We start from the raw sequence: 27,287 nt of genomic DNA, 5'->3' as shown, positions 1-27,287 counted from the left end.
TGTGTGTGTGTGTGTGTGTGTGTGTGTGTCTGTACATATATATATACTACTTTTCATTAGTCATAATGTTTCCTTCTTTGCATATTTTTCAGTAAATCTAGCCTGTCAGGTAAACACTATTACTTTCTCTTATCTTATCTGTCTTAACCACTTATTTTCTCTATATATCTTTCATATTCTACCACATTTTGAATAGCTACAAATAGCTACAAATGGCAATAAAGGTTTTCTATTCTAGTCTATCCTCAATGCATTCCAGATTTTGGCCCCACTTTTTTTTTCCTGGAGTATGCAAAAAGAGTACTTTTTCATTCATTCAGTTTTTAAATCTTATTTGGCTTCTAATTTATCACACTGAATCTGTATGTTACTGCATGGATGGATAGCCAAACAGTTGATGATTTCTATTTTAGTTTTGGCATTCATTTTATTATATCGACTTCTTTGTGGCCTTTCAAATTTTTTCCTATCACATCTTTCCTGGCATTTGCAGCATGAAGCACATGATCTTTTTCCCAGACACCTCAATGCTATTTCTATTTCCTCAAGCTCTTCTACACTCATTACTTTTAACCATACAACATGAAGAGTGATAAAAAATAAACTATATTTTAATTTATATTCAGCCATATCTTGCACCACATTTAAAGATGAATTCAAGTTCAAAATGCAATTTTGGCTTATTATAAATTATATAGATGCTAGATTTGATGCTTTATATCAGTAATACACTGAGAAAACTATGACAAGATATAGCCTCAGTGACACTTGTCAACAATATGTAAATGCAAATTAAAAGCCTCCTGGTGCTTCAACTCTTAGTTCTATCCCTCTGAAAAACAATGTCAGTCTATCACATGCAATGTATCCAACATTTCCCAGACAATCCTGAATATTTGCAGTGTATTTAACCCCTTAGTATTTAAAATGGCCATATCTGGCCAAAATGTTCTACTTGATTTATATTCAAAATGGTCGGTTTTGGCTTCTGATAGCTTACCCTATAATGTCATTTTAAAAATGCACAATCACATCATCAAAATCTCAAAGCTACAAGATTGTGCATGTTCAATTCAAAAGAAGGTGAATAAATCTATATAGTATTAAAAGTGAGGTTCAGTCTTGCTTGCTTGCAATGTTACACAGCCAAACTGGTGCATAATGGGAAAATACTTTGAAAGTAAAGTGACACTGAAATGTGAATATGAATGGAATAAAACAGGTTTCACATAAATCGGACCAGTAGTTATTGAGATTTGTGGGTTTTTGTGGTATAAATACCAAAAACAGTTCATAATGGGAAAATACTCCGAAAATAACTTCACCCTGAGAGGGAAGAAACTCTAACCTTTCCATTAGACCCATTATGATAGGCAAAATATTTTTAAGGGAAAATGACTTTAAAAATACAGTAAATATTTCATAAAAGACCCATTTGTAACATCGGTGTGAAATAGTTTTTTTCCATAGGTTTCTTTCAAGTACATTCAACGTATCTCACCTCCAAAGATTTGGCTGCTATTTCTGGTAAGCCCTGCTACCACGTAACAACTATTTGCGATAAAGGACCCAAAATACCTGTTACGTGATAGCAGGGCGTGCAAGAAATAGCAGCCAAATCTTTCCTTTTCTGGGGAAAGGAGCCGTTTACAAGTGATTTCGATGTCACATTCATTGAAAGCATGCAAAATAACATGAAAAGAAAAAAAACCCACAAAACAAAACTCCATTGCTGGGAAACTCAGATTTCCCCAGTGACCCAACAGATCATGGGTAGTCTAATAAGTATTACATTTGACTGAGTAATTTGAATGCTAAAGGGTTAAACTCATGAATTAAGACCTAGTGGCTCAAAACTATATCCACTTTGTGATTCGGCTTCTCTATTAACATAAAAGTAACATGTTACCATGACATGTTGAGGTTATCTTAATACAACAGGAATTCTCTTCATAGAGTGATACAAGATATTTTGCCATGGTTTTTCTCTTCCATTTACTAAATTCTTTAGAGTATTTAAGCTCAGCACTGAAAGCTAACAAAACACTCACTAATCCTACTGTCTTTCTATCTCTTAAGTGCGAGAATTTTGTCTTTCAAGAATGCCTCTTCACTATTAAGTGAACCGAAACTTAGTGAGTCAATTATTTTTGTCAAGGATATAATGCTACACAAGTTAAAGAATTAGTTCAATGAACCAGTACCATATGAAGTTTTTGCGTTTTAACTCAGCCATCTACAACTCTCAATTCTACTTTACAATCTTTAATTATTTGAATGTTAACATACTTCACTGATTTTAGCTTCTTACCATAAGAAAAGCAGAGATAAATTTATCAATGAGTTTCTACATATTTGCATATAATGAAAAGTAAAATCTTAAATAGTTTTTATTATTGTTTATTGTTTTATTGGTGGCTTACATCAAAGCAGAATTAGAATTTGAAGACACATCAGTTTCTAAGAGTAGGTGTTCAGAAAGCTAATTAGTTTGTTCCATTATTAATTACATATTTCTTTGAAATCAAACAACATATTCAAACTCAACTTTATAGAGAGCTGTTTCAAATACTTTCCAGTTGATTAATTATTCAATATTTAATTTAAATGCAGTGGGTGGGATTTGACACTAAATCCAGTTAAGATTAAATTATCTATCTTAGATTTATTATTTTCTGTTGAATCACCTAAGTCATAACTTAGGAAAACAACCTCCAGGCTATTGATAGAGAGGAAATTGTTTGAGTATTAGTGATAGGTTAGGTTGATGTGACCACATATTCCTATATATAATATCGGTCACAGAGTAGTAAGATAGATATGTTGCAGCTTATCCCAGCATCCACTTGCTGTTTTCTGTGATCTAGTTCAGTGATTTGCTATTCTAGATTGAAATTTTATACTTATCAACTTTATAATTCATTTCGCAAAGTTCAATAAACTAAGTGTCAGTAATTCCATCATAATAAGCATAATATTAATTAAATTAGCCCCTGTTGATTTACTGTAGCTAAATCATTTTATCAAACTGCTTTACCTGGAAAGTATGTCTTGTACTTAATCAAAAGAAATCTTTATTAATTTAATTGAAACTCAAAACTGCAATGGCACAGTAATTTGATTAAGTGTATTTATTGCATTAGAAGGTAGCTTGCTACAGAGGCATAAGCCTGTAAATACATTGGTTTAAAGCAATGTAAATGGAAGGAACTTTGATATAGCAAAGAAATAACTCCTATATCATAAGACACTGTAAAAGAGAAAAAGTAAGGGAAAAACATGGAATAAGAGAAGGTGAATAAGAGAGTATGTGAGTTTGGAAAAGAGAAAGAGAGGAATGGAGAAATAGATGGAGAAAAGAAAGCAAAGAAATTCAAATATATTGAAGCTATCATCCTGTAAGAACTAGCCATGAACAGACTTTAACAGATTCAGTGGAATGGAATATCAATGACCAAGTCATAAATATATAATAAAAGACTTTAATACTTAATGCCATAGATTATTGTCAAAAAAGTGATAAAAAGTAGATTTAAAGATATATGTATGTTTTAGATGGCCAGTACAACTCCACTGTGGTGAAATTATTTTATTTAGTATCTGGCCTCTCTTCAAATCACTTGTGAAGCAGGTACAAGCAACAATGACAGTGGTGAAATGAGAAGAAATTATTTTATTTGCTTTAGTTTTTTCACATTTCCCAAAGGCATCATTGATCTAACTCAACTAAATTCAACTAAGAATTGAACTGGCTCGTAGTCACTGTTTCCAAGGAAATATCTACAAGAATATATGAAAAGAATATATTTAAGAACTGGCAACAGCAATACTAGCAATTACAACAGTATTTTGTCACCAGCCACTTGAACGTCATTGCTATATTGTCTACACAAGTAGCAATGGTAGAAATAGTAACACCAATAACAGCTTTGATAGCAACAGTTCTGTGCCACCACAAACCCCTAGATACTCAGCAGTAGCAGTATTTCAAACATACCTCTGGGTGGTCATTTGTTTTGCTAGGTGTAACAACTAATGTTGAATATAGTGACGAATAATAGGTCGTTCCCAGATGGAACATCTTTAGTCATCGAGATCTGCAAATAAGCAGCAACAACAACATTTAATTGCTTCAGTATAAGATTTCCATGGTTTGCAGCCAATGCACTAAGTAAGCTGAATATAACTTTATCCAGCAGAAGTATTCTATTTGATAAACAATTTAATCTAAATGAATTTGAGGAGAACATTGTTGTGCTATTAATTTGAACAATAGGAACCAGGAAAAGATTGTTTAACTTGTTTAATATCACATGGTCCTGAAGTCATCAGTGTAATGGTAAACATTTCTTTCTACTTCCATCCTTCTACTATCAACAAAATATGTACAGTAACAAGTAAAAATATATTTAGTAAAAATAAAGTTATAATTAACAGAATAAACATATATTATCTAAAATAAAGCTATATAATATAAAATAAAGCAATATTTTCTTTGCCCATACAGCTTTATATAAATATATATTGATAGCTGTAAATATTTTCCTTAGTGTTGAATGCATATTTTTAACATGTATTATTGTTTTTGTTGATGTTCAATTTGATCTCTTGCAGTTTATTATGAAGGCAAAATGGCAATGTGTGGTTCTATAGGAAATTTGTTCTGGAAGAGGAAAAAAATTATGTGCAAAAAATCTGTTGCCTCAGATACAAGTCTTCCAACATACGTAACAGTTTGTATCTCATTGTTGGTACTGTGCTGTTCCTCAGGGTTTATACACTTAACTAAGCTATTTTTAAATCTACAAGATAATTGGTGTGTTATTAACCATAACAAGACAAATTGAAATACATATAAAAACATTATAAATATGTTAATACCCAACATATCAGGACTCATTAAAATCCATATATGATTTATTTATATATATATATATATATATGTATAAACTATATAGGGATTTTAATGAGTCTCTACATATATATATATATATAGTGTACTATATAAGTTAGAGGTAATGTAACCATCTAAGGGATAAATGTATATCCACAGGCACTCCTGATATTACCTCAGTATGTATGGTCCTTGTTATAAGGTATACAGTAGTAGGTAATTTAAAAGGTAAACCATGATTTAACATATATAAAGATAAGAAATGGAGCAATAATTAACAATGAGAAGTGGATCGTTGGTGTTACAATTTATAAACATTGGTGTTATATTAATTAACAAACATTTTTCCTTTTTTCCTTTCTCTTCCTCACATTTTCTTTCTATTTTCCTTCTATTTATCTTTTCCATATAATCATTCCAATCATGTCTATCAATTGCAATGAGGTAAATGCAAGTTTATCCCAGCTTGATATACTGAAACAGCTGTAAACATACTCTCTTCTTAATTAAATGATGACTTTATAACCCCAACGATCCATTTCTCACTGTTTATTGCTCCATTTCTTATTGTCTATATATATATATATATATATATATAATGGGGGAGGCCGGTATGATATATATATATATAAACACTGAGTGGTTGGCGTTAGGAAGGGCATCCAGCTGTAGAAACACTGCCAGATCAGACTGGAGCCAACAGTGTCAAGTTAATACTGGAACTTGAGGCAGCTCGGTAGTGCTACACTAGGAAAATTGCTTCAATAGAACAACTGAGCAACTGGAAGAGACAGAAAGAGTTATGACTCTACTCCCTGGAACAAAGACAGGAGAGATCTGTGGGGATACACATATGGAAGATCCTAGAGGAGTTGGCACCAAACTTTGACATTGAAAGTTATACCAGCCCCCAAACTGGACCTACCCTGTTCCAAAGGTCCCACCCATCCTGCCTAGAGTGAGGACTATGTACTGCAATAGCTTGGGATTCAAACCTCACAGCTATTTAATATCTTAACAAAAAATCTGAGAGATCTACATAGAATGAGCAAAGATGTTTCCAAGAGAAAAACTTAATCTCCTGCTGTCCAAAGTCCCAGATGGACCTATATCACAGCAAGAAACTCAAGAGAAGGCAGCAACACTAAATTCCTTCATTTACCAAAAGCCAATCACAAAAGAATGGTTATTGAAAAGATGATAATACTGGCAGTGCCCCAGCATGGTCACAGCTTTTGGGCTGAACACATAAGAGAATAAAAGGATGGGTGCACATGTGTGTATTTATATAACTATTTGGATATAAAAATTATGGTTATGATCCTCTCAAACTTATTTAAAGTTTGTTTATCTCAAGTAAATATCAATATCATAATATCATTATTATAACTAAACTAAATACCTCCCTGCCTCCTCACAATCTTGTTTTTTGTTTAAATGACATTGAATGCTACTGTTGTTGTCAGTCCCTCTTCTCCCCACCTTTCTTTAACTGTGTCTTTTTTTCTAAGTCTTCACACACACAAACACACAGTATATATATATATATATATACACTTTGGTTTTTTGCAGAATTTTTTCTTGAGAACACATTCTTCATGGTAAAATGGCAAGTTTGACGTCTATTTCTAGCATACAGGCTGTCCACTATTAGTGGTCATTCCTCTAAATTTTGTATATATATATATATATATATATATATATATATATACTATCAATTATTGATAAATAAACTATGAATTCAAATAAATGAGTAAAATTAACGGACAAAAAGAGGATGTGCACAAGAAATGTATTAGCTTGATGCTCAGTGAAAATTGAGAGTTTGACATTTTGAGCATAGCTCTTTGTCAGAAAGGAAAAAGGGAAAAGTCCAAAGAAGGAAAAGAAATCGCCAACAACATGTTTTAATTACATGAGCATGACTCAATGGTTAGAGAATCAGGCTCACAACCATGAGGTAGTGAGTTTGATTCCAGACTGGGCTGTGTGTTGTGTTCTTGAGCAAGACACTTTATTTCCATTTCTCCAGTTCACCCAGCAGTAGAAATGAGTTGTGACATCACTGGTGACAAGCTATATTAGCCTTCACCTTTCCCTTGGATAACATTGGAGAGGAGAGAATGGTATGCATGGGCGACTGCTGGTCTTCCATTAACAACTTTGTGCCCAGACTTGTACCTCAGAGAATAACTTTCTAGGTGCAATCTTATGGTCATTCATGACCAAAGAGGATCTTTACTCATTATGCGTATATATGTATGCATATATATATATATATATATATATATATATATTTAAGTACATAATTATAAAAATATATTAATGATTAAGGGCGCTGGAATGTCAGTGCTTATATCCTAGAAGTAGATGTCAAATACCTACATTTATAATTTTAGAGTGGATTGTAGATATTTGACATCTACTTCTAGTGTATAGGCCCTGATATTCCAGCACCCTTAATTATAATTATGTACTTCAAAACTAATTTTACTGATATGGTTGTTTTTTTAAACTACAGCCATTGATATAATCATTTTAATGATTATATCCTCAATTTATAAGTATATATATCCTCAAATTATAAGTATATATATATATATATATATATATATATTTAATCAATCTGAAAGAAATAGTAGGTTAACCCCTTAGCATTCAAATTATTCCGTCAAACGTAATGTTTATTTATTCACATTATCTTGTAACTTCAAGATTTCAATGATGTGACTGTTTATTTTTAGAATGGTATTGTTGGATAGGAGTGAGAAGCTGGATCTGGTCAGTTTGAATATAAAACAGGTCAGATATTTGAGCTGGATATGGCCAGTTTGAATGCTAAAGGGTTATCTGACACTTCTCACTTGCGATGTCTTTGCTATATTCTAACATAACAAACAAAAAAACTTTCGTTTTTATACTAGAAAGCCTACATTTTTATACTAGAAAGTTTATGTGAATGTTTATATATGTACATATGTATGTAAATTTGTTAAAGGAAAGCCTGAAGAGGAATCAACAGTTATTATAGCCTGGAATATCACATATGCAAATCCAGGCTTCAGTGATGCAAAAATGCTAATATGATAATGGGGATAATATTCTTTTCTACTCTAGGCACAAGGCCCGAAATTTGGTGGGAGGGTACTAGTCAATTAGATCGACCCTGGTACACAACTGGTACTTAATTTATTAACCTCGAAAGGCAAAGTCGACTTCGCCGGAATTTAAACTCAGAGCATAAAGACAGATGAAATACCGCTAAGCATTTCGCCCAACGTGCTAATGTTTCTGCCAGCTCGCCACCTTTAATGAGGATGATATCACAGGTGCTAACAGCAATTAAGCAAAATTATTCGAATTATTCAATTAAAACTTTTCTTTTAGAATCCAATTATTTCCATTTAGTAGTTTACTTTCTCTTTCATAAATTCTTCCTTTATATTTTATAACATCTGTATGTAAAATGAACTGAGGGACTAATCCATTATTCAATGCTGGTATATCTAATATTGTATGGTTCATTTTTACAATTATACAAGTAGCTCTATGCTTGCATCTCATATGTTTTTTTATTTGATTATAAGGTTTGTTTCTAGCTACTTTTTTTGTTTTTGTATTTTTTACATTTCAAATCTACACAGAAATAATCAATGAAGATCTTTTGCAGAAATTTTAGATAATAAAGAGGAATGTTATTAAAAAAATTTATATCCATGAAGCTTTATTCATCATTAATTCTGAAAGAAAGTAGTAAACTTGTTGACTGTGAAAGCTGCTTTACTTTAAGTCAAGTAGTTATTTCCCATGAACATTATTGGGAAAATGAAAACAAATTAGCTGTTTGTCATAAAGTTCATGTGAAACATAATAGCAGTAATCTACCATTGGTAATAAAATGGGATATTCTGAACATTGTCACAAAGAGAACTTATACATTATTTCATAAAATGAATTATCTCTGTTTCAGTCATTGAATTCTATGTTTATAAAAATGAAATAAATTATCTATGTTTCAATGTGTGTTATACCAATGTTTATAAAAAGTGAATAAAATGTGAAATGAGAGAAACAGTCAGTGGTGGCAGCAGTGGCAACAGCAGTGGTAGTGGTAGCAGTAGTGATATTGTCATTGCTGGCACTTCATCATCTAGATACAGACATGTGGTTCGGAGTTCATGCACATAAGGAACAATACAGGAAGATCATGCTGGAATGCATTTGATCTCAGGCTTTCCTAGTGCAATGTTTGTAACAATAAAAATATAGCACAACCATACCATAAATTGATTGCGCAATCAGTGCAGTATTTGGTGCAGCATTTTAAGTTTCTTCCATTGGCACTAACAAAATCAATTCATTTGGTAAAAGAAAGTAAAAATCATGCATACAGGACCAAAGAAAATGTGTAGTATTATAGAATCCCATTAAGACAGTTATTCTTATATATCATTTCAACCAACAGAAACAAAAACATTTTTCATCTCTGTAATAACAGATTTATGATCAAGGACTTCCTAGTATGATCATCCTATTTTATTTATTTATTTATTTATTTATTTATTCATTTATTCATTTTCCCGTGTTTAGAGATCCCCGGACCACATTAGCTAGCCAATGTCTCCTTTTACCAAGATGATAGGTGTGTAATCTGAGGGAGATTTGGCTGCTACTTCTAGCAGGGCAAGCAATCACATGGTGGATATACAAACTTACATACATATGTACATATGTGAACATTGACACAAACTTTTCATTTAAAAGACTCTTGCTCTATCTCACTCAAACACACACACACACACAAACATTCTTATTTTTGAAATATTCCATGACCACTGACAAAATAACAAATATCCATACGTACAAACATATCAAAACCAGATGACCCTACACACTCAAGCACACATATCCACAAATATTTCCTTCAAAACATGTCAATCATACACAATTGTAGAGATATACAAGCATAGAAAATACAAAGTACCACACGCACGCACACATCAATATTCTTTTCAAAACAAGTAAACAAAATCCCATTTCCTTGCCAAGTAGCATGAAAAAACAGTTCCCAATAAATCTTTAACACACCAAAACTCACTGAACTATGAAACCCTATTCATTAAGAATATATCTACAATTTGGATTCTACACACAATAGATATGTGCTTAATTAGTTTGACAGCTAACCCCATTCATAAACAACTCTTTTCAAAACAAAAATTAGGTAAGAGAAATAATTCAGAATGGCCTGTGGTATGTATTTGAATACATCGTTTTTGTATCTGCTTTGCAAGATTCCTTATGTGAATTTGTATGCTGAAACAAATTTTGCTGTGTCTGGGGAGATTCAGAGTGCTTTAATATAATGTGCTCACCAGTTCAATTATTTACTTATTTATTCCAGAAAGCTTTCTCATTGCTGCATTTGTGGCAGTATCAATGATACGGTTGCAAATGCAATGACAAAAATGCTTTCTGGAATAAATAAATAAATAAATAAATAAATTCGTGGAAATTGAACAAATAAGTATGTTATATTAGGGCACTATGACTCTCCCCAGACACATACATGAATACAGATGAATACGGGCATACCAAGATGAATACAGGTATACCAAGATGAATACAGGTATACCAAATATACAATGTGAATACATGTGATGAATACAGGTATACCAAATATACAATATAAATTCTTGATTGATTAAAATTGTCTGCTTCTAGAGGATATTGAGGATATTATCATAGTGACCAAATTGCAATTAAGACCAACTCCACTTGAAAAGGGGAGATAATTTCAAAATTCAAGATTTCTCTAATGTTGAGATGCCATGAAGCAAAAGGACAAGCTTGTAGTCTGGAGATAAGCAGACAGTTGTGGACAATTGTTTTTGGCTCAGCTGGCATCATCAACATGACAATTGTCCAATCTTGTCCCCAGCAGCCAAATAACTTGGCTTTATATAAAAAGGAAACATTTACCATCTTCCAAAACCTACCACACAAACACACACAAAAAATGAAAACAAGCTCTATCTTTAACTCATAAACATGTCATACATGTTTATAACATCTTTCTGCCAACAATTACAAGAAATACAAATGTAAGACAAAAAAATAACCTAAATAATCAATGAAGAGGCTAGAAGTATCCAGAAAAGTACCCAATCAATAAATGCAAAATGCAAACCAATGAAGAAACACAAGTACTAGGCAATACACACACACACACACACCAAGGGATATAATTGCACCATCAGTACAAAGTTGTAACAGTTCTCACCTAAAGATCAGTGGCTAAAAACTTTGGTAAATTAGACAAACTCGCAGTTTCAATAAAATCCTTCCCTTTCACTAGCATAGCTAGTGTGTGTGTGTTTCCCCCAGATCTCACAAAAAATACATATTGCCAACAGTAGACCCAAAAGTGGTGCCCCTTTAAAAGTGCCGCCCCAACTGTCTCTCTCCCACACTAACTACACTAATGTACCCTCTACATGTATTGAACTCTCCTCTCCCATTCATCCATATATCAACATACATGTACTTATATACACACCCATGCCAGAGACACATAAAAGGTACCCATGCCGGTGGCATATAAAAGGCATTTGTGACATGTAAGAGGCACCCAGTGCATTCTGTAGAGAGATTGGCATAAGGAAAGGCATGCAACTGTAAAAACCAAGCCAAAAGAAATGACTGGAGCCTAATGCAGCTCTCCAGCTTACCAGCCTTTGTCAAACCATCTGGCCCATGCAAGTATGGAAAAGGATGCTAAATGATGATGATAATAATGATGATGATGATGACACACACTAAAGTGTTATTTGTTATATAACAGGTAACTTTCAAAGTATACTTTTGCCTCTATGCATAATATCAGGCAATATAGCATACATACAATAATCGTAATTTGACTTTTATTAAATTTCTTGGTGCTTATACAGAAATGATAAAAATGAATTCTAATTTTCAAAAGAAAAATATTCATTACCTTAAAATAAAATTAAATAAAATAAATTTCCTATTTGTATAAATTCTCTCATAACCACTCTGTCATTTACTCCTTCTACTTCTCTGGCTATGATTCTTTCTTTGTCACTGTGTGTTTGTAGTGTCTCTTTACTCATTGCCTCTTCATATCCCTCTTACTCCCTCTCCTCCTCGCTCTATTCAATGTAAAGCATGACTGGAGAAATAACCCAGCCAACCAACACTTATATCAGCTATTATACACACACACACATTCATTCATTCACTCATACATACATACAAATACATGCACATACATACATACATACATACATACATACAGAGAGAGAGAGAGAGGCTCAGAGGTGGTTCTGTGATTAAAAAGCTTGCTTCCCAACCATGTTGTCTCAGGTTCAATCCTACTGCATAGCACCTTGAGCAGTTATGTTCAAGTCACAGTATATAGTATTTATAATGTAGGCCACATAAAAAGATCCCATGCCAATGCCACATAAAAACACCTGTATCAGTGCTGCATAAAAACACCCAGTACACTCAGTAAAATGGTTGGTGTTAAACGAAAATGATGAGGTTGATGATTGGCATGGTATGGATTGACAACTGTAATGGTATAGTTTTTAGATTGTAAGAGATCTATGACATTTTAAAGATCTGCAACTACAAAAGTTGCCGTCACTTAACACTAAGTCAGTTGTAACCCTATAGGTCTATGATCAAAGATATTTCAGTCACAATCATTTCATCGTTTTCCCATACACAATGCACTCTAAACAATATAGTATCTTACATGTCTGTGTTTTCAAGAATGGTAAAGAAGAAATTGAGGGGTATTTGAGTTATACTTTTAGTTGACCAATCAATGATACAGAAGCTGTCTTTTGCTGAAATATTCAAGGTAAATATTGTAGATATAGGCTACTAAATACTAGTGGTTGTACATGTTTATAAAGCCCTCAGTATAACTGGCAACTTTTTGAGTTGAATCAAGAATACAACAGTATGTTGTTGTTGTTACTAGGTTATGTCTAAGGTGAGAAGATGTAAAGTATAACATGTATTCCTTTGCCAAGACCAGAAAATACATAGGGAAATAAAATAGCTTTAACTGAGAATTAAAGTCTTAACTCACAAGTGACTTATACCTGATGCTACAATATTTGCCATAAGAATAGTAGAAAACAGTGGCAACAATATTCTCTTCAGAGAGTGTTAAGAATTTGACAATGTAGACATGAAATGGCTTAATGGATAAGATATTAAAATGACTCTTGAAAACTATTTCATATCTACTGCATGCATTTTGTTGCCACTTAATTCTACATGCCCCAGCTCATCTAAACTGCCAACTTTCAGAAAGGTTGTCAACAACAAACCACATCCTTCTATGTTTCTCCAGAAAAGAGAACTTGTCCTATAAGTTTACATTGGTTGTTGAAAGGATTTACTCATCAATTAATCATTATTACAGTGGCTTCTATGAATGGAAAGGAAACTAACTTGCATAATGCAATGTTTGCATTGTTGAGAATATATCATAACCATAAATTAATTGTGCAATCAACACAGTACTTTGGTGTAACATTTTAAGTTGATGTCACCTTCACTGTTTCTTCTGTTGGCTCTGAGAAAATCAATATATTTGGTAAAAGAAGGAAAAGGACATACAGGAACAAAGGAAGTGTTTAGTACTACCAAATTCCATTCAGCCAAATTTCAAAGTGTTCAATGACATACTTGAGGTGAAGAGTTTGTGATTTGCTGCGAGTATTTAATTAGTTACCTTTATGATGTATTTCTGTTCAACCAAGATTGTACAATTACTTCTCAACAACAACAGTAACAACAACAGCAACAACAACAACAATGACATCTGGTTTGACTCCTCTCCAGAAAGTTGCTTGTTATCTCTTAATTAATTGCATGACTAATTGGTTTTACATTGTTTAAAGTCTGCAAATCCCAAGCTGTTATTCTTTAAAAACAACAAAACAATTATTTATTTGATGGTAATTTCCATCTGAAAGAATATTTTAAAGAAGTTAAACTTTTACAAGGCTGCTGTAGCTGAAAAGCCAATCACACTAAGTATGACTCTGCTAAAATTGGTAAAAATTCCTTGGGGCATAGTGAATACTTTCTCTAGAATCAAAAAGAAAAGCCAATAAAATGAAATGTCTTGCAATAGAATAAAGATATATTCAAATATTTTGAAGATATATTCAGAATTAATATCTTTGGATAACCTCAGTATATTTACATTAATCAAATTACAGTCCTGTGAATGTAAAATCTAATTACAAAAAGAAGAAAAAATTTGAATTTCAATTTCAGGTAAATGAAACAGAGAACAATCATATTTAGTCCAAGAAAAATTTCATAGCTAATTGAATGTAGAAGTGTGCATACAATAACACTAACTCAGTCGAAGTATCAAATAATGTTTCTCTCTCAATGATAAGAGTTAGGAGTAATGTGATATTTAAGATCTACAGAGGTTGGAAAATATTTAGAACACTTTCTAATTTTATTGATTAAATGGTTTTTCTCTATGTACACAATGCATGCTATGTGCAGTAGTTTCATTGTAAGATCTACACAGTATTGAAGCATAAACAGGAAAGATTGATGACCTGCAAATGTTAAAAAGGAATAAGGCTTGTAATTGTAAATCTATAAAAAAAATAAGTGGCAATATCTTGCAAAATGCATTACTGCTGGCAATAGCCAATCTGCTTGATTCATATGGGTAGTTGTAGGTTGTTGTGAATTGTTTATTGGAAATGCATATCTCAAGAAATACACAATGTTTCTATGATTATATAAGCATTTGATAGCTATGACTATATATTTAAACTGGTGACCATCATAAAGGGCATATTTCAGATTCTACAGTTTATACACATTTTAATGTTCTTTTCTTTTTCTCAGTGTGTGTGTGTGTGTGTGTGTATCTATATATGTATATGTATATACATAAATACATACATATAAATATATGTATATATATACATACACATACATATATATGCATGTATATATGCATATGTATATATGTATATACATACATATATATGTATGTATGCATATATATATATATATATATATATATATAGATAGATAGATAGATAGATAGATAGATATGTATATATATATATATATATATATATATATATAATTATATATATAATTTGAAGTGGCTTAAATTATGTAATCATTATCAATATGATGGACAATGTATGTGTATTGTTAAACACAGTGAAGCTCAGGCATATCATCCAGAGTAAACCCTTTTTTGAAGAAGTATTGTGTTTAAAAACACAGTATATCTCAAAGCTAGGGGAAACAAAACTGTCCCAGAATTGAAAGAGAGTAACAGATATTGATATTTCACAGTCATTTCCACTCTTCAGGGCCACACACTCATCCACCACCAAAACAACATGCTTCAGACAGCTGAAGGTATGTATATAATAGTGTAAAAGTTATTTGCAAACATGTTACACAAGGAAAACAAAATTAGAATTTTTGTTTCAAGGAACTTACATACCAGCCAAAGCAAGTAATTTCTGTGGTGTATGAATTTGTGGAACTGAGGAGCAGAAACGACACAAAATATTGATATTTGTTACTCCCTTTCACTTCCAGGGCAATTCATTTCACCGATCTTTGAGACATGTTGTTCTTTTAAACATAATCTGTCTTTAAAGGGATCTACTCAAGATAAATACTGCAGCTTCAAAGTATTTAATGCACGTACATTATGTCATATTGATAATGCTTATATATACATATATAGTTCAAATTTACAGAAAACAAAATATGAAGACAGGTGTAGGAACAACAAGCAGGTGTATTAGTTTAATGCTTGGGAAAAATGGAAAAGTCTTTTAAATTTTGAGCCTACACTCTTTGACAGAAAGGATTAAGAGGGGGAAAATGGAGAGAGAATGAAAACAATCAAAGAGAGAAAAAGTGTGCAGTGTTCTACAGTCCAACATGACAAGATGACTGGGAAAAAGACGCTGAATGAAAGAGAGATAATAATAATGATAACAATATATATATAAATATATATATATATATATATATAATATATATATATATATATATATATATATATATATATATATATATATCATCCTTCCCTGAAGATAATATTCTCACTTGGAGTTATTAACCAAATTAATTAAATTAAATTAAATTGTGTTAATTTTACGCTACAGTAATGAAACAATTGTAGATCTGGTCTTGTCAATGTTAATAAACTTTTATTAATTTTATTTCCATCTTTTCTCATTTTGTGTGTGTGTGTATATATATATATATATATATATACATAAGCTATTTTTGATTTAAGGTTTTCTTCAATTTTATAACAATATGATTTTAAACTGCAATTGTAATTTCATGCAACTGGTTATTGAAAAGACTGTTAGATGAAAGGACCAATTAATCAAAACCATTTTCAAATGTGTATCTATCAAAGTAATTGTAATTCTGCATATAACTCTACCTTGCTCCATTCTAAACAAAATTGTCCGACAAACAGAATGTGAAACTCTGTGATTTTTTTGCTGCTTTTTAATAAAGCATATTACTCTACCCCTGGTATTCGAGTACAATTTTTTCCACCTTGTTTCGTGTTTATGTTCTTACTCTGGTATATATATATATGCTTATATTGCCACAGCCATCAGGCTGAAACACATAGAAAAAATAAAAGAATGTGTGTGTGTGTGTGTGTGTGTTTATGCATAATATATATACTCTTTACTCTTTACTCTTTTACTTGTTTCAGTCATTTGACTGTGGCTACGCTGGAGCACCACCTTTAGTCGAGCAAATCAACCCCAGGATTTATTCTTTGTAAGCCTAGTACTTATTCCATTGGTCACTTTTGCCGAACCGCTAAGTTACGGGGACGTAAACACACCAGTATCAGTTGTCAAGAGATGTTGGGGGACAAACACAAACACATAAAGACACACACATACATATACATATATATATATATTATATATATATATATATATATATACATATATATATATATATATATATATATATATATATATACATATATATATATGATGGGCTTCTTTCAGTTTCTGTCTACCAAATCCACTCACAAGGCTTTGGTCGGCCCGAGGCTATAGTAGAAGACACTTGCTCAAGATGCCATGCAGTGGGAATGAACCCGGAACCATGTGGTTGATAAACAAGCTACTTACCACAATCTCTAAATGCTTCCTTTACCCATCTGCATATTTTGTGGTAGATTAATCCACTTGGTTCATATATAGTGTGAAAATGAGGGAAGCACATTCTGTAACTACACAATTCACAAGAGTATGGATTTGGCACAGCAACAGCACAAAGTAACAATCTAATACCACTTCAGTATATATTATTCCTGTAACCAACGTGAAGAAACTCTACACCAGCTAACAATTTAATTTTCCAGTTTACATTCAAAGAGTCGTGTAAATGGCTTGAGTTCCCATTTGATAACGTGATTATTTATAGTGTCCAGTTTTCCTGCTTATAATGGTGAGCAAACATTCTACTGTCCACTTATCACACAACGTTGAAAAGATAAAGGTTTCTATTGATCTTCTTAGCTTAGGAACATTTACTTGAGCTAGTAAATATCCTGCATGATAATATAGCATTTTAATATTGGAAAGGTAAGTGTCTTTCAGCGTTTAGTTGTGTTTCTTTATTCTTTGTTTAAATCTTGCTGGGTTGATCTGAATCTACCTCTTTTCCAGTCTTTCCCCAAAATGTTGGCCTCTAGAATTCCATTTGCACCTATATTTCCTCCACCACCATCCCTGCCTTTTTAAATATTTTCCTGCCATCATCAGTAAGATTTGAATAGAAAATCTAAAGAGACATGACTAAACTCTGTAAGATAGTAACTTTTCCAATATTAAAATACTGAATTATTACACTGGAAGTTTGCAGGTTTACATGAATGTTCCTAAGCTAAGAAGATCAATAGGAATCTTTTATTTTTTCAGCATTGTCTGATCAGTGGACAGTTGAATGTTTTAAGCTCAAGTGGGACTCACAATAGAACACAGCTCCCAAATTTAAAACAAACCTGCTGGTACAAACATGGATATCCAAGACTGCATTCAAAACTTCTAGCCCACAGATGTGATGCCATCCACCTCACACCACTTTTGCAACTGATATTTCACTGGCCTTTGCTCCTCAGATTTAGCTGCCGTTGTTTTTGTTGTTGCTGCAGTCAACTATATTGAGAACTGCATTTCCCATGTGTTCTTCCAAAGCAGGGTGTACTTTGAAAGAATTCATCATCATCATCATCATCATCATCATCATCATTTAACATCCGTTGTCCATACTGGCATGAGTTAGACAGTTTGACCAGGGCTGGTAAGTTGGAAGGCTGCACCAGACTCCAGTCTGATTTGGCATGGTTTTCTATGGCTGGATGCCTTTCCTAATGCCAACCACTCTGAAAGTGTAATAGGTGCTTTTACATGCCACCAGCACGGGTGCCATTTGTGTGTCACTGATATCTGCCACAATTGTGATTTTGCTTGGATTGATGGGTCTTCTTCCCAAGCACAGCATAATGTCATAGGTTTCAGTCATTGCCTTTGTGAGGCCCAACACTCGAAAGGAACTCAGATGCATAACACCTTCAGCCAAGCTGTCCAACACAGTCTTTTTTATTTTCATTACCAATATCATGCCTTCCCATCCAGGCCCTTACACTAGATAGTTTACTAATCCTTTTTCCTGAAACTTTTGACCTCAAGAATTTTCTGTGCAACCATATCCCTTCTTTCCCAACCCATCTCCCTTTCACTGTTATCATCAAGTTACAGTTGTTGAAGATGAATGTTGACCACATTGATATTGCTGGCACAGAGAATCATCTGAGAAGTTCACAGGGGTCACTGAGTTTGGTGCAGCCTTCCAGCTTACCAGCCCAGAGAAGTTCACAGGAGCCACCCTGAATAAACCATTTAATTAAAGAGCAATATATTGTGACTCAGTGGTGTGAATCAATAAACACCTTGAACACAAATAAATTCTTTATTAAAATGATCTTTCACAAGGAGGATGTTAAATACCTTAGCCAAGTTTTCCTCATTTACACGTTCTTGATGTTCATTGATAGATATAGCGTCAATATGATATCAATAGATCTGGTGTCCAACATCTTTATAAACATGAGTAATAATTGAAAAGAACTACATAAATACAAAGAAAACATATTTATATCTAAATTTCAATGCATACAGATTATAATATCATAGCATATTTTCTACTCTAATGTGATGCTAAATATGAAAAATATTCCTTTTAAACTCAGCCTTTCAACTTCAGCTATAAGTCATTTGACAATTAATGTCTTCTGGGACAACTCTTCACAATTAAATTACTTTATAATTTATACATTATGCATTTAATGAAGGCATTAACAGAGAGAGAGACAAAGAGAAGGAGAGAGAGGGAAAGAGAGAAAGAGAGAGAGAGAGAGAGAAAGAGAGAGAGAGGAAATAAAACCTTTTTATAGTGCAAATGTATTTGAATCAATTTTCATTCCAGCAGTTAAATCACTAATCATTTCCTGAAGACATATTATGATTATGATGCATTGGCATATCTCAAGCAACATATGGTTAAAAGTATGAATGTAGCATCTGTATAGTTAAATGTTGGTAAATGTCTTATGGCAGAATAGTGTGAGAGGCAATAGACAATAAGAGTTTAGTTGCTGTTACAGGTTTTAACACTTAACCACCTTTGTCAGGACAGGCAGGCAGGCAGACAGACAGACAGATAGTTAGACAAACAGATGACAGATAGACAAATTGGTAACTAGATAGTCAGACAGACAGATAGATGAATAACTAGATAGACAGACAGGCAGATAGATAAATAACTTTCTTTATTGGCCACACAGGGCTTGAACATAGAGGGACAAATACAATGTAGAATTTTTTCTTTTCAAGGGGGGCAAAAACAAACAAAAAATAAATATAAATAGGAACAACGATCAAAAGGGATATACAAAAGTCGAAATAGTACAAAAAGTTCCCAAAAGTGGGGGAGGTTTATCTGTGGAAAGAAAAACCTACGAAAAGACCACAGTAACCTTGGGCAATAATGTCATACAATAACACATTTACAAGTAGGTAACTCTCTTTTTCTCTATGTTTTTTTCTGGTTCATAGGATCATGCTCAAGGTGGCTCCATCATTCACACATGCTATCCTTGCTACATTCACCCATCTTTTGTTGAAGCATTCGCTAGACAAAACTTCCTTCTCTACTCTCACCTTCCTTTTCAAGTGATACTTGAAGAAGTTGATGAGAGTTCATAATAGAAAAGGAATTTGGCTGTAAAACACTAATTCAGTAAAAACATCCAACTCATACATGTAAGGAAAAGTGGGTGTAAAACGATATCAAATGCTAATTATATATGCATCATCTGCATATCTTTCTGTCTTTCTATATATATTGTATGTGTAGTTTGTTTCTCTCTCTCTCTCTCTCTCTCTCTCTCTCTCTCTCTCTCTCTCTCTCTCTCTCTCTCTCCCATTGATTGGAGTTTTAAAGTTTATTTAGATCAACAACAATCAAGTGCCTTGTTCTTTTCATCAAAGAAAAAAGTTTTGTCACTCTACAAGTAATAGGTTTAAAGTTGTATGTATATTTAAAATTCATCATAAATGGTCCATAAATATTTTGTCTCTCCAGTATTTTTCTCACCAAACTGATGTCAAATGGGGATTCATGTGTATGCATGTACATCCATCCATACAGCCAAGGTATGACATTAAACTGTGTCTAGTGGTGAGGGTCCAGTTTGGGAGTTCTGGAATTGTGGGGTCATGGAGCCGTTCCTTAATTACCATTACTCCCAGGTCTGTTTTGACCCATAACAGTAGTATATGTCAGGGTTCCATCTTAGCAAAACACTTCATTTAATGTTGCTCCAGTCCACTCAGGGGTAAATGAGTAACTCTTTTCAAAGGATATGTTGTGATCTCATTCATTTATAAGCCATGGAAACCACTTAACCAACCCCGCAAGTATTGGGACTTAAGACTGTAATGTCCAAAGGTTGATGATGATGATGATGATGATGATATGTTACCTATGTATGTAATTAGCATGATCATGGAAGTGCGTGGCTTAGTGGCGAGGGGTGTTGGAGTCATGATCATAAGATTGTGGTTTTGATTCCTGGACCAGGCAACATGTGTTCTTGAGCAAAACACTTCATTTCATGTTGCCCCAGTCCACTCAGCTGGCAAAAACATGTAATCTTGCAATAGACCAGCATCTTGTCCAGGTGAGGAATATATATGCCATGAAACTGGGAAACCTGCAGTATGACTGAAGAAGTAACTTTACTAACTTTACTAATTAGCATGATCAAACTTATTTCTGTAGCTTGCTCTCTGTTAATTAATTCTCACTCTCCTACTCATATTCCTCATTCAACAATATTGTTTAATAACTCTTTTAAGCCTCTTTATTTTCACTTTCACTGAGAGGAATAGGAAGATCTGCAAACAGATCACTAACTTGTTTTGGAAAATTTATTGCAATTGCTTTCTCCTGAGTCATATCTAAATGATCATATTCGTGGGAAGAAATCATGTAAAAAAATCGCCTAAAATAATCGCAGTAATGAAACCATAGGAATCCAAAATTTCAGGATTGCAGGTCCAGATTTGGCTTGGAATGTTTTTAATTTAGATTATAAAAATTGTTATATAAAAAAGTCACCGTAAGCAATCACAGTAATGAAAACTTGGGAATCCAAAATTTCAGGATTGTGGGTCTGGATTCAGCCTGGAATGTTTTTAATTTACTCATGGAGTCAACCAGATTCAAAAATGGTATATGTTGGGCTACTGCCTCTAGGAGTAAAGTTGAAAAAGTGTGACACACTGATGCACTGACGTTCACATTTGTTATATTATTATATTATATTAAGGTGATGAGCAAGCAGAATCATTAGCACACCAGATGAAATGCTTAGCAGTGTTTCGTCTGCCATTAGGTTTTGAGTTCAAATTCCACCAAGTTGATAATACCTTAACCTCTATGTTATTAACCAAATCTTTATGTTCTACTTGAGCATGTTGGTCAAGTACTGATGAGTCTTTCTTCTCTTTGAGCTCCTACCAGTGTTCCCCTACCTGCTCCCTTATACTGCATGCTGAAGAGCTCAAAGAGAAGAAAGGCTCATCAGTGCTCTACCAACATGCTCAAGCAGAACATAGAGGCTCAGTTAATAACATAGATGTTAAGGTATTATCAATGCATAGAACTGACACAACACTTAGATAGATTACAGAGGCCACACACATACTAATAGACAGACCAAGCCTTAACAGAAAATACAAATGGAATAATAACACCACCACCACCACACCATGCAACAAAGGAGAAAACAAAAAGGAGTAACACGTACCAACAGTGTAATACACACACAAAAGACAAACATGTACATACCTATGATAAATATAAGAAACAGAGATAAGTAAAAAAAAACTATATAAAGGGCAGAAATGCAAACAATATAGTAAGCAAACCCATATACACACACAAACACACATACAGTAACTTCACAAATGACCACAAAAACAACAACCATAGTAACAACAACATGAACAAAATCACCAAAAGTAAGGGTCAAGAACAACAGCAGAAGCAACAGAAGAGAAAAGTTAGGTGAGAGTAGGGTCAAAGTACCACAAAGAACAATGACAATAATGATAACAATAGTATAAAGGGCACAAGCCCATATATACATACATAAGCACACATGTGAAACACATAGACACATGTACACACATGCATACAAACACACACACACACACACACACACACACACAGATACAGATGCAAATGCATGCACATATAAAGATATACATCATAAAACAGAATAGACTAAGTGGAGCAAGAGCATACAAAAGGACAGAAAGTGTTGCTGAAGAGGTCAAGGATGTGTGACAAAAGAATTCCAGACAATGGACATCAGTTAAAATAAGAACAGTAATAAATGACTGAAGATTGAATATACAGTGTGTGTGTCTATTTGGCAAAAAAAAAAAATGACCATATAGGTGCAGGAGTGGCAGTGTGGTAAGAAGCTTGCTACCCAACCACATGGTTCCAGGTTCAGTCCCACTGCTTGGCACCTTGGGCAAATGTCTTCTACGATGGCCTTAGGTCAACTAAAGCATTGTGAATGGATTTGGTAGATGGAAACTGAAAGAAGCCTGTTGAATATATATTTCTTATATTATTTCAGTCATCTGACTACGGCCGTGCTGGAGCACTGCCTGCCTTTTAGTCAAACAAATTGACCCCAGGACTTATTCTTTGTAAGCTTAGTACTTACTCTATCGGTCTCTATTGCTGAAACGCTAAGTACGGGGACATAAACACACCAACATCGGTTGTCAAGCAATGGTGGTGGAGATAAACATAGACACACAAATGTATATAAATATATATATATATACATTGGGCTTCTTTCAGTTTCCTTCCATCAAATCCACTCACAAGACTTTGGTCAGCCTGAAGCTACAGCAGATGACACTTGCCCAAGGTACCACGCAGTGGGACTGAACCAGGAACCATGTGGGTGGGAAGCAAGCTTCTTACCACACAGCCACGTCTGTACCTATGTATATATATATGAATGTATGTAAATGTGTGTGTGTGTGTCCTCTCACCATCGCTTGGCAACTAATGTTGGTGTGCTTACTTCCCTGTAACTTAGCAGTTTGGCAAAAGAGACCAATGGGATAAGTACTAGGCTTACAAAGAATAAGTCCTGGGTTTGATTTGTTCAACTAAAGGCAATGCTCCAGCATGGATGGAGTCAAATAACTGAAACAAGTAAAAGAATAAAAGAAAAAAAGGGATCCTAAAATATAACAATACATATATGTATATATATATATATATGTGTGTGTGTGTGTGTGTGTGTGTGTATATATATATATATATATATATATATATATATATATATATATATATATAGTAGAATAAAAAATAGAATGTCCTTGGTACAGTATTATATATTTAAAAAAGTGAATAGAAATGGCTTTTCTAATAATTTTTCCACTTTAATAATTTGATATCAGTTTGAAAACTGCTTTTAAGTGAGAAATTCCTATTAGAGTTTCACCTTTTGAAAACTTATAAACATCTAATTATTAAAGTGGAAGAATTATCAGAAAAGTCATTTCTATTCATTTTCCCAAATACATATATATGTGTGTGTGTGTATTTGTGTGTGTGTGTGTGTTTGTGTGTGTGTGTGTGTATGTATGTATATATATGTATGTCCTATCATACAGACAAGAAAGTAATATTTCAAACACAGTATAGCCATGAAAACAGCAGAAAGATTGGGTTTTTACTCTTATATGACAGAAGAAGTTGTCAGCAGATGGCTACGGGACTCAAACCTGTACTCCCCAGATGTCAGCTGAGTATTCTGTCATTAAGCACATCTGCTCTCTCTTTTCTCTCTTTTACTCTTTTACTTGTTTCAGACATTTGACTGCAGCCATGCTGGAGCACCGCCTTTAATCGAGCAACTTGACCCCGGGACTTATTCTTTGTAATCCCAGTACTTATTCTATCGGTCTCTTTTGCCGAACCGCTAAGTGACGGGGACATAAACACACCAGCATCAGTTGTCAAGCAATGGTATTGGGACAGACACACAAACACACACACATACACATACATATATACGACGGGCTTCTTCCAGTTTCCGTCTACCAAATCCACTCACAAGGCTATAGTAGAAGACACTTGCTCAAAGTGCCACGCAGTGGGACTGAACCCGGAACCACGTGGTTGGTAAACAAGCTACTTACCACACAGCCACTCCTGTCCCTATGACAATAATCTCTATCAAATTAAGCACTAAATACATATCTTATATGAAATGCAACAACATATGTAAACAAACATTTTGGGGGGTTTTTTTTGTGTTTGGAAGTGTCGAATGTGTATTGTATGACACAGACAAGAAAGTAATATTTATTTCAAATGCAGTATAGCTGTGAAAACAGCAGGAAGATTGTGTATTTTACCCTTATATGATGGAAAAAGTTGTCAGCAGGCAGCCCTGCATTCAAGATATTACTTTCTTGTCTGTAAGATATGATAAACATTCAACACTTCCAGAAACAAAAACAAAAGTTTATTTACATATGTTGCATATATATGTGTGTGTATGTATGTGTGTATCTTTATTGTACCTTGTCTAGATATCATATGGTAGTTGTAAATAAGCATCATTAAGACATAAGAGGTTGTTTTTCCCCCAGTCTTCTGGGAAAAATATGTCTAGCTATGAGAAAATATTACCTTGCTTGGAAACCATACAAAGGGGTGTTGAAAAGTTTCTGGCTTTAAGAGTATCGTGAAAGGCCTGATTGGAGGCCCAATCTTCCAAGTTCTTTTGAAGAGCTAAGAAAAACTGAAGGACTGCTGCTGCTGCAATAAGTGTGTGAATCTGAGAGGGGAATATGTTGAATAAAACCATAATTAACTGATCCTGGTGTATTTTCTTTTACATGAAACCAAGAACTTTTCAGCACCCTCTTGTATGAGGGTTGCCAATGGGAAGGACATCTGGCCACATAAGAGCTGCCTCAAAAATTTCATCTGGCCCATGAAAGCCAGGAAAAATTGTCATAAATATGATGATAATGGAGTTAACAATGAAGATGATGATGTATGTATGCCTAACACCTACAGAGTGTAAAACATTGACCAGAGAGAGAGAAAGTAGTGATGTTATAATTGCATCAAGTGAAATATATGGCATTATGTTAAGAGGAATTAGTAGCTGAGTTTGACAGATCTATCTGAGCATATAAAGACTTTGAAGTCTATGAAATTAGAAAATTCCTTTGTACCAAATCCAAGGATATTGTTTTTATTCCTGATTCGAGTTTAGGTTGTTGGTGCATTTTTCTTCTTTTACTTCTTTGTCTGTTATTGCGTAATATTCAAATTTATTCAAGGAATATTTACTTAGATTGAAAATGAATAATTTGATATCTGCTTTGCAATCCTTTTGATGGATTGGGTTCTATAACATAATATCTGATTAGAATAGCAAATAAAGAGCTTTATAAAGAAATATAATCAGATTGCAACATATTATGTACTACATACATACATACATACATACATACATACATACATACATACATACATACATACTGACATACATACATGCATGCATGCATACATATATATATATATATATATATATATGAATGTGGATTTATATATATGTGCATATATATGTGTGTGTGTGTTAAAAAGGGGGAGTGTGCTTCTTCTTTGGGATTTATGTTTTTTATAAATATATATATATATATCTGTGATAGATAGACAGATGGATATGTATGAGTATCATCATCATCATCATTATTTAACGTCCGCTTTCCATGCTGGCATGGGTTGGATGGTTTGACTGAGGACTAGCATCTGAACTGGCAAGGGTTCTACAGCTGGATGCCCTTCCTAATGCCAACCACTCTGAGAGTGTAGTGGGTGGTTTTTTACGTTCCACTGGCAGTGAAGCAGCACTGGCATTGACCATGCTCAAATGGTGCTTTTTATGTACCACTAGCACAGGAGCCAGTCAGGTGGCACTGGCAACGACCTTGCTCGAATGGTGTTTTTTACATGCTATGGGAACCAGTCTGGTGTGATTGGCATTAACCACACTTGAATGGTGCTTTTTACGTGCCACTGGCATGGATGCCAGTCAAGCATTACTGGCATCGGCAACGACAATGATTTCATTTGACTCAACAGGTCTTCTCAAGAAGAGCATATTGCTCAATGATTGAAGTGTACTCTTAAATGGGTCAGTTATGCGATACTGGCATTGGCCACAGCTACAGTTTCACTCGGTTTGCCAAGCCTTCTCCCCATATCTCCAAAGGTCTCAGTTGCTTTTCATTTCCTCTGTGAGTCCCAGCATTTAAAGATCGTTCTTCACCACTTCATCTCAGGTCTTCCTGGGTCTACCTCTTCCACAGGTTCCCTCCACTGTTTATTGCCTCTGTGACACTTTTCCACACAACTGTCCTCATCCATATGCATTACATGACCATATCAGCCCAGTCATCTCTCTTACACACCACATTTGATGCTTCTTATGTCCAACTTTTCTCTCACATTTTAGAGCTCCATGACCTCCATTTTTCAGGAGCAAAATCCTTTTAACAGGTTCCATAAGACTGGAATTTTGGAATCTGTGCATAAAGGTCAGTAGTATGGGATATATGTGTCATGATTAGAATTTTTTTAGGGTGTGTAAAGAGGGAAAGAACCCTCATCT

At 33.8% G+C, this 27,287-nt stretch overlaps 1 long non-coding RNA gene across 1 annotated transcript; it reads left to right on the top strand.

The window, feature by feature from the left end:
- LOC118766299 lies at positions 1–22,331 on the top strand. Its single transcript, XR_005002222.1, has 4 exons — positions 1–13; positions 9,049–9,058; positions 18,385–18,392; positions 22,170–22,331. It is a non-coding gene; the product is annotated as an uncharacterized LOC118766299 (long non-coding RNA).
- The last annotated feature ends 4,956 nt before the right edge of the window (positions 22,332–27,287 follow it).

Source organism: Octopus sinensis, linkage group LG1 (genome assembly GCF_006345805.1).
Source record: "Octopus sinensis linkage group LG1, ASM634580v1, whole genome shotgun sequence".
In the NCBI taxonomy this organism is placed as follows: Eukaryota; Metazoa; Mollusca; class Cephalopoda; order Octopoda; family Octopodidae; genus Octopus; species Octopus sinensis.
Note: the sequence above shows the minus strand (reverse complement) of the source record. Positions and strands in the feature narration are given on the sequence as shown.